The sequence below is a fragment of the Saccopteryx bilineata genome, chromosome 3, assembly GCF_036850765.1.
Source record: "Saccopteryx bilineata isolate mSacBil1 chromosome 3, mSacBil1_pri_phased_curated, whole genome shotgun sequence".
Lineage (NCBI taxonomy): Eukaryota > Metazoa > Chordata > Mammalia > Chiroptera > Emballonuridae > Saccopteryx > Saccopteryx bilineata.
The window spans coordinates 92,670,696-92,685,092 of NC_089492.1; positions in this window are offsets into that span (position 1 = coordinate 92,670,696).

Below are 14,397 nucleotides of genomic sequence, written 5' to 3' on the forward strand. Positions count from 1 at the left end.
ATTTAGTGGAACAAGAACTAGATAATATGGAGAGCCAGGGATGGGAGCACTGCTAGTGAGTTAAAAAGGTGAAGTAAAAACCCCCCAAAATGCCACAAACATAGGTTTGAGTCCCAGATAAGATAATTTGTTTGTTATTGAGGTTTGAATGAGAGGAGATGTAAAGGAGAAAGGAAGAAACTAATATAGAGGGAGAAAAGAAAGAGAGAGAGAGAAACAAAAGAGGGAACCACTAAAAGAAGAAAAAAGAAAGGAGAGAGAGAGAGAGTTAAGGGTTTTGGAGTGCAACCCTCATAGAGAGAAAGGAAGAGAAGAGAAAAGATAATGGGAGATGTAACACTTATGGGTAGTGTAGTTCAAGGAGAGGAGAGAGTAAGACCAGTAGAGAGTTAATCGGCCAAATTGGAGGAAGAAAAAAAAAGTATCAAGAATGAAGATAAGAGAAACAAACGAACAAATATAATAAAATGTGATAGGTTATAAAGTCTGCAGATTATTCTTGATTTTGAGAGGTTATCTTCTTGCTTTTTCTTTTCTCTCCCTCTTCCTGGTCGGTGACTCTGTACCCCGGGTTCTGCCCCTTTGGCACGCTCAGGTAGAGGCTTGCAGTTGATAAGTCTCTATGGCAATGTCATGTATTGTGCTTTAGTCTCGTGGGAGTCGAGGCTCATTAGCATTTATAGGCTCCGACAGTGAGAGAGTCCGTGTTCCTGGAGCCTTTCTCCTAGTCTTTTCCTTCCTCAATTAGTAGCCTGATAATCCAGCTATGGGGTTGTTGCTGCCTCTGCCTGGATAGTAAGAGGCTCAAAGAGCTGGCAACTCCCCACTCTATTTCCACTCAGCACAGGGCTCTGGGTAAGGCTCAGTCAGTCAGAGCTGCTAGCATAATCAGGCGGGCTTTCCGCCCACTCAAAGACCACTGGCTCTGCCACTCTGTCCGGTAACACAAGTGGGCGCCCACTTCTGGGGGGCGCTTAGAGGAAACTCTCACTCACTGTCTGCGACCAGGATATCCGGCCGGCAGTCTCACGCTCTGAGTGAAACCCCCAACCGCAGGGAAAAGTTGCAGCGTTGGAATTGAGTCTCGCTCCGTCCCCGTGCGCGGCTTTTGCAAGGCGCTGGGGCGGCTCGAGATTCCGCTTTGGCCCACACAAAGGCCCCTGACTCTGCCCCTCTCTGCGATAACACGGGCGCGCACTGCGGAGGCACTCGGAGGAATCGCTCACTCCTTATCTGCGCGCGCACACCAGGATATGAGGCCAGCCGCGGTTCCCTCTGAGTGAAACCCTCACCAGCACGGAAAATCTCCACCGTTGGAAGTAGTTCTCACTCCCTCCCGTGCGTGGCTTTCCCAGGGCGCTGGGGCTGCCCAGAGACTCTGTCCTCGGCCCACAGAAAGGCCTCTGATCCTGCCTCTCCGTGGGGCAACACGGGCACCCACTCTCGGGGCCTAGGAAGAAATTCTCGCCCACTAACTGCGCACCGACCAGGAGACCGGGTAAAATGGCCGCTCCGCTTGTCTTTCTTTGTTTGGGTTTGGCGCAAGTGTTAGCTTTTATTGCCCGGGTTGCCACAGGATCAGATTTTCCTCGGCTTGGATCTGTGTGCCACAGCCTGGTTCAGCAGTTTGTGCCGCGGCGGCCTGGATCTATTCACCCCCTTTGCCCGCCTCAGTTTCTATATTCACAGTTACCAGAGAAAGCCGCCCTGTTTAGGTTAGTGAGGAAGGCGGAGCATTTCTTACTCCCTTTTTCCTTCGGGGTTTGGTTATATATTTAGCCAATTTTTCACTCAATCATACCTTTGGGTGTATTGCAAAGCATCTGGAAGCTCCAAGTATAGGTTTTTCTGTTTCTGGTTGAAGATCTTGTTGAGTTTTGGGGGAGATTTATCGGTATCGCTTCCTACCCCGCCATTACTCTGACGTCCGATCCTTTTATTCTTTTATTTCTTAAGATTTTTACCCTTAATCTCCCAAGAAGAAAAGAGTGAGGTCCTTTTTAACTTTCTCTTTTCTCTCATCAAATCTTAAATTTTCTATGTTAATGTCTCTTATATTTTTTCTTTCTTTTAATTCAAACTGCTGTTACCCTAGAGTGAGTTTGACATTTTACTCTTGGACTAATGATGTCTTATTAAAATGGCAAATCAGCGATTGATAAATGTTGAACATTTGTAATAATTCTAAAGTTTATCTCTTTATAATGAGCTTCTTTTAAACAAGTCTATCCTGTGCTGTTCTCATGACCTTCTCTATATGGCTCTTCATTTATTATACATGTTTCTTTCCATATTTCTGTCCATTTAAAAGAGCTTCTAAGAACTTTTAACAAAGCACATTTATGTTCACATGGGATATCACATGAGGTTATAGACAACCAGATGAAAATAGTTGCTATGAATGTGGTGGAGAATGATCTATGGAGGAGTGTTGGTAGGATGTACCTTTTAAAGTCTCTCTCCCATTCATAGCCCTTTTTTCCACTATAGTGGGGTAGGTGAAAATGTGCTATACAATATCTATGGAACAGAATTTTCTTATCCATACACACCAGGTCTCACCAACCTGAAAACTTTAGCTCAAGTCATTTGGCTCATTCTTTTCTCTTATCCTCTCTTACTCTCTGATTCAACTTTACTCTAAGACTCACAGCTTTTCCCCCTCTAGGAAACTGACTGTGGCCCTATAGAAACTTGAGTGACCACTTTCTATTCTCAGACCTGTATTTGTGTACATGATTCCTCTGGAGCATGTGCTACTTTGCATTGACTTATGTAAAGATGATGGATTGGGTGGGAGCTAAGCAAATATAATAAACTTTTCCTTCCATGCTCCTAAATTCTTCTAAACTGGGCTAATCTTGAAAGTAACAAACAGATTAACAGGAGAAAATCAATGTTTTAATACATGTGCGTGAGGAATTCACATAGGCCTGAAAATTCAAAAGACAGTGAGGCAACATTGGAAATATAATTCATTTTTGGATAAAGGAGAAAGTGGAGGTGTGGGGAACAGGATCTTAGATTTCAGAAGTGAAAATGGGTGATTTACAGGTAGACAAGGAAGAACAAAACATTCATGGCAGGTAAATTCTTGCTAGGCAACTCAGAAACAAAGAGACATAGTGGGTATCTAGCTAGCAGGCCCCTTCTTGAAGCCCTCTTGTATACCATACTTAATTCAAATTAGGCTAAGGAGAGAATTCTAAGATCTTCCCGAATCTTTTCTTTCTGAATCTTTTGGGCAGGAAAGAGGGATGGAGAAAGGCTCCCAGTTACCTTCTGAGTCTTGTTTCTTAGTAAACATCTTAAAATCAATATCCTAAAAAGGCAGCTTCAGAGCAAAACTTTAGTTCCCTTCAATGAGACATAGGTGTATAGACCTTATCTCTACATTTAATTTCCCACTGCTTTGAATACTGGTGCTGCATTTCTTATTTGTAGACCTAAGATTCAAAACGACACCAATATAAAAAGTTTGTTAATTATGGTAGTGATGTTTTAATTAAAATTAAACTAGCATGAGTGGGAACAGTTTCTGAAATGGAAAATACAAGTAAAAAAGACCAAATAGATATAATATTTATCTTGTAATGAATGTCTCATATAGCAAAGGGTCCAATTTAATGACACTTATTGTACATGATCAGCTGATCATAAACCAAAGTATTCAAGTGAAGATGTTATATCCAGTTGTAAGTAAAGCACAGAAAAGAATAAAAAAAATTCAAATTTATATATTTAGGAAGGTATTATTTTATATTTCTTTAATTTATAAGTGTTTTAATTAATAAGTAGTGCTGGAAAGGGTGCTGTGAAAACAGGTAATCTTATGTACTAAAATTGGGTTTGAAAAATTACCAAAAAAGCTCTCAACAATATGTACCTAGAACCTTAGAAACATTGCCATTGCTAAAACTTGTAATTCCACTTTTAAAGTCTATGCAATAAAAATAATAAGAGACACCTCTCTCTCTTGCTCTTGCTAAAAAGAAATAATAATAAGAGACATAGACGAAAGTTTAAGGACAAAGATCATAAGCTAACATTATTTATATCAGTGACAAATGATTTATTTATGTAACAAAGAGAAATGGTAAATTATGGCACATTCAGTTACTAAAATGTTATGAGACTAATACATATTTATTAAGGATTTTTTTCTTTTTTAATTGATTTTACTGGAGTTGACATTGGTCAACAAAGTCATTTGGGAACAAGGTCATAACAACATGGTAATTGATAAGTCAAATAATAAATATTTGTTCAGCAGGTTCATGACTATGTAAAATGGACATAAAAAATGGAAGAAAACAAATAAAAATATAAATTGTGATTGACTGCAGGTATTCAGTTTCTTTATATTTTCTATACTTTAAATTCTTTATATATTACCATGTATTTTTTTATACCAAGACACTTTAAATTATATCGGTGTTCATAAGACCGAAGCTTAAAAGTAGATTGAGATTTTTTTCTTTACTACATTCTAACACTTCCTCCTCAAATGATAAATCAGATTGTAAAAGGACCAGCTAACTACAGCATGTCAATGATGTAAGACTTGAAGAAGGCTCTGCTCTGCCCCCTCCTGGAAGGGGATCTAACTCAAATCCATGTTTCTTGGCCTGGACTAGTGTTTGCATTCAGAACTATGGAATCTTGTCAAACTGAGTTGGATGTAGTCCACAGAAAGAAGTTTCTTGACCCTTCAAAAGTGCTATCTAAGCAAAACAACATCAACAACAAAAATTCTGAGAAAGTAATGCGTGTGGCCTTCCCCATAACCAGGTGTGAAGCTAAAGAAACATTTTTCTAAATGTAATAAATAGGGATTGGAGTCAGGATAAGACCCAATTTTTAGAGCCAAACCTGTTATTCTATCCATTGTTTTCTATTCCAGAACTAGAAAAAGTCACTGAATGATAAAGATAAAAGGCAGACCTCTTTTTTTCTAGTAGTTACGTGACTGTAAATTTTTTTTTATTATTATTTCAATTTGACTTATCAAATTCTGTGGGAATCTATATATCTTACTTGGAATTTTTCTATGAAGATCTGTCTCTTCTCCTACATTAATTTGACTATATAGATTATAGACATAATCCCATAGTCGCTGGCTTGAGCCCAAGGTTGCTGGCTTGAGGAAGAGGCCACTGGCTCAGCTAGAGCCCCCCAGTCAAGACACATATGAGAAAGCAATCAATGAACAATTAATGTGATGCCACAATGAGTTGATGCTTCTTATCCCTCTCCCTTCCTGTCTGTCTGTCTCTTTTTAAAAAGTCAAGCAATAATTTGACTACCCAATAATTTACTTACCTTATATAGACTCATGTATATTTATTTTATATTTTAGGTTATAATCCAAATTATTTTGTTGCTCAAATTGTCCAGCTTTAGCCACTGGGAGCTCTTCGCATTGACACTTGTATCCCTTTTGCATTTTACTATCCTTTATTTTTCCCCAAACACTTCCTTATTTCTAACACTATCTCATCTATGAAATGGGCTATTTAAAGTGTTAAACTTTTGAATGAATTAGAGGAATAAATGACTTACTACATGTGTAGTACAAAGAAAAGTCCTTGGCACACAGTACTCCCTTATTAAACATGTCATTATTAATACATGTCTACCTCACGAAAATGAACCCTCATTTTCATCATTGTATTTTTTTATTGTAAGATAGCTTCTCTAGTGTATCATATAAACACTATTTACATGTTCCACAAGATTTATTCTACTTCTTTACCTCTCAAATGTGGATTTTAATTGTATTCTTACTTGCATTTCTATCATTTTCTCATCCATATTCCTTTTAGTCTTTTTTGAGGTTATTCTCTTAATTTATAAATAATTTTGTCTTCTGGCATTCTTTTAAAGTTGTCAAAAGATTTCTAGATATTTTTTCCTCATACTTGAAATAAATAATGGTCTACCATTATTCTATCATTATTTTATTATTCTGCTATTCTACCTAGATATCAAATAATGACATATTCTCCTTATTCTTGCACATATTATTTACATGGCTCCCACAATATTTTTATTGCTGTTTAATTATCCTGGACTACTTGTTATTAGTGAGAATGTACAGTTTATCCTTAGCATTATTTACTGATAATTTGGATTTTGTTCTTTTTTTCTTATTGGATTAACACCTTCATGGTCAGTGGATATACACTAGTTTTAGCTCAATTTCTTGTGCCTAACAAAGATTTATCTCCTGTGGTTGTCCTAGGTTAAAGTGGGCTAAGTTTGGGTGCATTAAATAATATTAAAAACTATACGCTTCAATAGGTATTACTTATTAAAACTTTTCAGTCTCTACTGCTGTCTTTATTACTTTAGCATATACAATATAATTAAGCATCACTCTCAAGTCTTCTGTAACTGCTTGTTCTTGCATTTACTGACTTTGCACTTTGAGAATGGATATAGAACACAGAGTATGAATGAACTTCAGGGTTTGAGGTAGAGGAAAGAATGAGTGATCATAACCCATGAGTCTCAAAAAGTTGAGCTTATGGAATAAAAGGGGTCATGCTTCCTCTTTTGATGAATCCATTAGCAAGGTGAGTAACAAAAGTATCTTTGTATAAAAGTTTAGGCCTCAGGTTTTCTCTATTTAATGACTTAAATCCTAAATAGTAATACAGTTCTAGCTTACTACTTATTTGGCAATATGAAGAATTATTGATACTCTGGTGTTGCTCCTAGAGAACAAATATTCCTATTTCACTTGAAAATTTTAGTAATCTCATATTAATATGAAAAAGTCCTTTTAAAAATCAATAAAGATCATGTTAGGTATTGGCAGGCTTCTGGTACATAACATTTGGGGACAATCAACAACAAGTATCATAAAAAGATATTAAGTCACAATGGTATTTAAGTTTTTAAATACAAAGAGGCAGAAATTCTAGCACAAGGATCATGAGTTCTGCCCTGACCCAAGTTTCCTTCAAAGCTCTTTAATGGTATTTATGTGAGGAACAGAGTATGAACTGACTAAGAAAAATGATAGTTTAATACAGAGAGTCAGGAAAACTGAAGTCATGTATATAAACTGAACACATTTTATCTTAAGGCATTTTGTCTCATTGCATCTTGAATATATTACAGATGGTAAATTGCACTTTTTTTTTTTTGCCTTGCATATACTGTTTCTGTATCTCTGGAGTGCAACAGTGTCAAACTTGGAAGAACATTATACTTTTTTAAACTGCTAAATCATAATTAAGTGTACCATAAACCATTAATTACTTAATTTTATACACACACACACACACACACACACACACACACACACACTGTGTCCATAAAGTCATGGTGCACTTTTGACCGGTCACAGGAAAGCAACAAAAGACGATAGAAATGTGAAATCTGCACCAAATTAAAGGAAAACCCTCCCAGTTTCTGTAGGATGATGTGGCAACATGTACGCATGCGCAGATGATGACGTAACACCGTGTATACAGCGGAGCAGCCCACGGCCATGCCAGTTGAGATATGGACGGTACAGAGGAAAGTCCAGTGTGTTCTGTGGCTCTCTAAATTCGAATCTGTGACCAAAGTGCAACATGAATATCGACGCATTTATAATGAAGCGCCATGACATTAATCACTTAAAACAGAGAATCACAGACGTTATTCACTCTGTTACACTAGACATCCTTACCTGTGTGTGGCAAGAACTTCACTACCATTTGGATGTGTGTAGGGCAACAAATGAAGCCCACATCGAACTGCACTGAATAGGTATGAAGCTGGTCCTCAGTTCCCAGGACCAAATCGCTCTAATTGAGTCATGGCTGCAAGAGAGGAGAAGAGAGAGAGAGAGAGAAGCAAGAGGGGAAGGGGTGGAGAGCAGATGGTTGCTTTTCCTATGTGCCCTGACTGGGAATCAAATAAGGTACTTCTACATGCTGAGCCAATGCTCTACCACTGAGGCAACTGGCCAGGGCCAATTATATTCTTCACATATCTAGATATATCCAGTTTTCTAAAATAGTTTTCTAGCATTGAATTTTCATCATTCTCAGAACCTTCCTAGATTGACTAATTCACTAATCTTTCAAATGCATTCAAAATGAGCTATTAGCCCTGGCCGGTTGGCTCAGCGGTAGAGCGTCGGCCTAGCGTGTGGAGGACCCGGGTTCGATTCCCGGCCAGGGCACACAGGAGAAGTGCCCATTTGCTTCTCCACCCCTCCGCCGCGCTTTCCTCTCTGTCTCTCTCTTCCCCTCCCGCAGCCAAGGCTCCATTGGAGCAAAGATGGCCCGGGCGCTGGGGATGGCTCTGTGGCCTCTGCCCCAGGCGCTAGAGTGGCTCTGGTCGCAACATGGCGACGCCCAGGATGGGCAGATTATCGCCCCCTGGTGGGCAGAGCGTCGCCCCTGGTGGGCATGCCGGGTGGATCCCGGTCGGGCGCATGCGGGAGTCTGTCTGACTGTCTCTCCCCATTTCCAGCTTCAGAAAAAATGAAAAAAAAAAAAAAAGAGCTATTAATGACTGTTGATAGTAATGGTACTATGTCATGTTGTAAAGATTAAATGAGTTAATATATTTCAAGTTCTTAGTTTCCTGTCTGACATGTAGTTGCCAAATATCTTTAAAACTTAAACCAAAATCTGTCTTGCCTTTTTGTCAGAATAGTTTAGTGAAGTTAACATAAGAATTTAGTAAAAAATATTTTGCAGGATGAAGAAATTTTTTTTGAAAGCCTTTATGTTCTTAACAACTCACTGAACTTGGGTGTTAGGTCAAATACATAATTGTATTACCATTAACAATGTTAGGAAATGTTTACTTAACTCATAGTCTATGCAAAAGATTGTATTAGGTATAGTGTCTACTAAGCAGCCCTCCAGTAAGTTACATTTGATTGCTATATTATTTTATTCCATTGTGCAGATACGGTCATAATCTTATTCTGGTAAAGTCCTCATTTTGCAGAAAATAAATATTTTAATAATTGTTTCTGTTGTACTACTAAGGTCTTAGAAGAAATGCTGCTATTAAAATTCAGAGTGTCTCCTTCCAATGTAATGATAGCATCAGCAAATTTCAGAAGCACTGGGGCAGCTAAAGTTGGAGAATTGATTAACTCTTCTACAAAGTGGGGCTAATTCAACTAATTAGATGTTGAACGGGTGTTAAAGTTCAGCTCCAATGATTCATTGCTTTCTTCGGGAGCTCTACCTATCTCATTTAAAGTTCCTAGAATTTTAAAAGGGCCATATGAATACTTGTAAACACGAGGTCTCTTTGTACAGGAAAATCTGTAATAATTCTAATAAACATGCAGAAAGCTATTTGCTGGATTCCAAGCTTAGTAAGCAATACAGACAGACCTGTGGTCTTTGTGTGTTAATATTTTGTCATTTGGGGAGGTCATTCTTACTGTCATTAATCATTAAACACCAGGACCTTGACCCATATAAAATTATGACTTAGAAATACAGAAAGCACCCAGCATTCTCCATGGATGAAGGACTCCCAAGAATCAACTTTCAAGTTTTCACACTAAGAAAGTCTTTGGGTCGGTAATTACTATGACATAGGAAAGTAAATGCAAGCTTCTCATTGTTTCTATTTTTTACTACTAGTTATATATTTTTCTTTACTGTGGGGAAACCATATGGTAATGAAATAAAAAAAATATTTTCACATTCAGATATTTTAATATACATAGTCTTTGGTCATTGAAGAAAACGGGTATCAATTATGGTTTTGTTGTTAATAATACATTAATGACAATAAACTGTTTAAATGCATATTTCCTCTGTGCCAGGGAATTTTCTCATTAGATATGTCTATTCCTTTAAACCTTATGTTTACTCCCTGCTGTAGGTCTTGGTATCCTCATTTATGGGAAAAACTGAAATTCGAGAAGTCTAGTAACAATAAGTGAAGAAAGCATAAGTGAAAGGACAGCATCAAGTCTAAGTCATTCTACTACTCGTGTGTACTTTTGAATAACATATAATGACTCACTCCTCTCCATGACTCTTTGTCACAGCTCAGAGTTGAACACCAAGAAAGGAAGAAAAAAAATCTAGACTAGAAATCTAAGAGTGAACATCTGTATTAAGTTCAAGGTGTCTATTCTAACTGGGAGTTCACATAAAGTTGCCATGAGCATTGGGCATGTATTTAAATAATGAGGTTGATTTTGAAAATTTCTATTGTTGCCATTCCTTGTTCTCAGTTTTCCTGTTTGTTTGTTTTTTTAGATTTTTCTTTGGATTTTTTTTCTCTATTTAAATAATGTACCTCTCCTCACATTCCTAAAATTAAGTCTAATTTACGCTTGATTTCAAGAGCAGATGTGACCAACACATGCTAGTCACAGTACTTCCTATTTTCTTTCCAATTATTTATTGATTAACATGATTCATTTACTTATATGGAAAAGGGGAGGTGGGGAGGGCCAACAGCTTGTTCTTTGACTATATGATCCAGAAATAAAATTTACTTTTGCTCATGCACTAGAAACTGATTTCAAGAAAGTCTGGGGAATATTATTCTAATTGCTAATACTATCTATGTACATCAGAGAGAGAAATTCAGGGTCCTGTTTCTAAATTGAGTAAGTGGATAATGAATATTGTTATCAATGAACCATCTCCTTCATAAGACTCAAATACTTCAGTTGCAGGTCCGAAGTGTACTTTTGCCTATTTATTGTCTCATAGCTCCATGCATCTCCAGCTATATCCATTTTCAGCCCAGCTTCTTTAGCGCACATGCCTCAAATCAAAGGATAAATACGTATTTAAAATTAAAGAACAACAATCACAACACTCAGCAATGCTTAGGCTGAACAGAGTTGGAAGGCACTGTAATGGACACATTTGGATAACAGGCCAGGCCAGAAGAAATAAACATGGAACCATGCAGGTAGAGCTGCAGGTTGAACCACTCTGGTTGTTTAGGGTTTCTAAGCTTTTAAAACACAGGGTTGAGCAACAGTTTGGCCCATAGAGTTATCTGTAGGTGAGCTAGTTGTTCTGACCTCATTTTTCCATACAAAGTTTCATATTTTGAGGATAGTCTATGTCAGACAGGCTGTGAAATTACATAGCACCAGAGAGCTAATACAGCTGATCAGAAAATAATGCCAAGGACCCAAAATACAATTTCAGTCTTTGATTGCACTGAATCTCGAATCTCTTTCTTTGAGGCTTTGCCACACAAACTATCTACATGCTATTTTAGTGGAGTTGTTTCCAGATAGTTCTGAATTCTGGTTTCTCTTCTCTGGTTTTCTTATTTTATTCAATGTGATCACCTAATCTGAACATACCAATCCCAATGAGAAAAAAAAATGTTATGTGTCTACTTGCACAACAGGTTTTGTTTGATTTTAGCCGCCATATCAGGGTCACTGTTGAACTACATGAGGTCCATGCCAATTAAAACTCTCATGTAATTCATAAGTTTTATAGAAACAAAGCAAAGCATGCTATGTACATGTGACAATGTTTTACTCAATTTGAATTCAATATATAACATTTGTCCTTGTTATATTTCATGGCTTACCAGTTCAAACAGACCCACCTACACACATATATTTATGACTAAGATTTTACATATGTCATTGTCTTTGCTTACATGTATTCTTTTTCAAACTAACAAACTCCCACTTATACCTTAAACCCTAGTTCAAGTATACATTTCCCTTGGTAGATTCACAGTATTTAATAATAGATTCAAAAATTGTTCAATTGCATTCTGTCCCAAATTTGTAATTTTAATCCATAGGTACAAGTTTCTGGAAATGTAATTTGCTGATCCATGTTGACTGTTAAACCATGAAAGATTTGTTAGAGTCTCTGAGTAGATTAAGGTAATGGCTGAAGTTTGCCCTTGAACTATTTTATTAATGTGTGATACAATAATCAAAGAAAGTGAAAATAGTTGTTTGCTTGTTTCTCCATTTTTAAAATTATTTTAATACAAGGTGTCACCAGGAAGAAGGCACTTGCAAATTACAAAAGCTGGCAAATTCAAAGAAATTCTATAATACATTTGTATTATTAGTCATTTCTGTCAATCATTTTGTTACATTGGAAGGCAAAACAAATAAGGGAGCCAGCAATTAAATAAATATTCAGATGCTCTATGCAATTTGCTGGGCATTTTTTTATTTGTTCATTGTTTCAATTACCATGAAAAACTCTGTCTTATAGACTTTATCATTTAGAAAAGAAAAAATTGAGAATAAGAGAAGTAACTTTATATTGTAGAATGGACTCTCCCGGAGGTCTCCTCTGATTCAGAGATTAACATACAAAAATATTTGTTAGGTTTTTCTTTCAGGGACAAGATGTTTGGGAGCAGGTAAGGAAGCAGGTTTGAGCAAAGAAAGAAACTGGGCTACAATGCAGTCTGAATAAGTATTTAGCCAACCATGAGGAACTTTGATCCCTAAAATATTACCCAGTTTGGAGTTATGGAGACAGACACTTTATGCCACTGCTTTGACCAAACATTTAATACAAGGTGTCACATAAAATAAGCGTGACTATAGGAAGGGTAATTTCACCCAAGTGAAATTACTAGAAATGATTGACAGATTCTCTAGCAGATGGACTGAAGAGAAATCTAGACAGTAGAGTCAAACCACCAAGATTGTTTACCCATTGGGCAGCTCTGATACAGTAGATTCATAATGGTCCAAGGAGCAGCTATTTCATAAGTCAGAAAGTCTCTTTCAGAAGTAGGTTCTAATAATGGGGCGGATAATGAATTGGACTGCAGACCTTGCCAGTGCAGCTAATCCTGAGGACAAACTGATATTTGTCAAAATGTTCATTTTACATTCTGCTGACCCTTGGAAGCCACCTCTGGTGGTTTAGATATATTTCTTGGTGGGGTCATACAGCTCTCATACTTAAGGGGTCTGCGCTCTTGCTCATCAAGACTGCTAGGTCTAGACTTCTGTACCTGTTCATTTACTACTAAAACTGGACAAAAGAAGAATAAGAAATGACCAAATAGATCCCTAAGGTGCCACCCCTATTACTTTCTGCCACATTGCATAGCACCTATCAGCTCTATCTCCTCCTGGTTATCAGAGTGAATTAGATTTGCCAAGATGGTTGTTTTGCTTCTTTCCTCTTTGTCATTTGGCATGAGAGTTCAAAATGACCAGGGGACCGTGTAGCTTAAAGTTCATTTTAACTCTTACTAGTGTCTCTTTTTGGAAAGCTTGATTTTTAAGCTTAGAGAAGCCAGAGTTAGATGCATGGAAACAAACAATTTTTCAAGAGTCACCTGGATTGATCAATTAGGGCCCCTCTGCTGTCAGAGGTTCATCAGACCATCTTCTTTACCTGCTGTGGCAAAAACACAATGGTTATTGATTTAGTGTGTATGTACTGCTAAGAGTATTCTGCCTTGTCTTCACAGACTATTGTCTCTGCATTGAGGCTTCAGTTGTACTATCAATAGGTTATCCCATTGCTTTTTCAGATAAAGCACTCCTGGGTTGTCTAGCATGGAATAAAACCATAGGCTTCCATGGTGATGTGCACATTGTTTGACTACCCTCTCTTATAGAATGAGTCCCTTGAAGATGATACTCTTTTGGAAGCCATATAAGTATATCAAATACTTATGAGTCCCTGGATAGTGGGCCTGAGTGAGGCCATTCAGCAGAAAAGAAAAACCATTTCTAAAATATTTGTCAGTTCCCATCAAAATCAATCACTATCCCTATCATGAGAAAGGAGTGTAATGTAGTAAACCTGCTGCAAAGGGAATGATTGGTTTCCTTGAGGGATGAGACTTTAACAGAGATTTAGGTGTAGGCTTTGTTGCTGACAAGATAGAATCCATTAGTTGCAGTATCTATACCAGATTGGTAAGTGGGAGCCCATGCACTAGGACCATTTTCTGTCACCATGACTCTTCTATTCATTTATTCATTGTCCCAGAGTTAAAAAAGAATAACGGAGTCTATCCAGCTGATGTCAACTAGCCAAAATATACTGTACTTAGCTAATTTAGTTCCCTCGCCATGGTGAAGACTCACCAGTGGGCATTAACATGAGATACAAAGATTTTTATACTTTGTGTCCTCTATTATAGGCACATACAAACATCCTTACCAGTTTTCCAACTTTTCTCTTTTTATTTTCTGACAAACTTGTCAACCCATTTACTTGTCTCTGTTTAGACTTGGACCACTCTCCAAGCCATTTGCCACTCCCCATGAATCTATATATATACTGATTTGAGTCACTTCTGTTTAATCTAAAGTGGATTACCAGTAACAAAACATTTTCAGCTTGTTGTCAATTTTAATGAGTACCCTTAACTGAGAACCAGAGTGGTCTTATTTTTCACTTCTATTATATGTTCCTAAGGAAGCTGCTATGTATA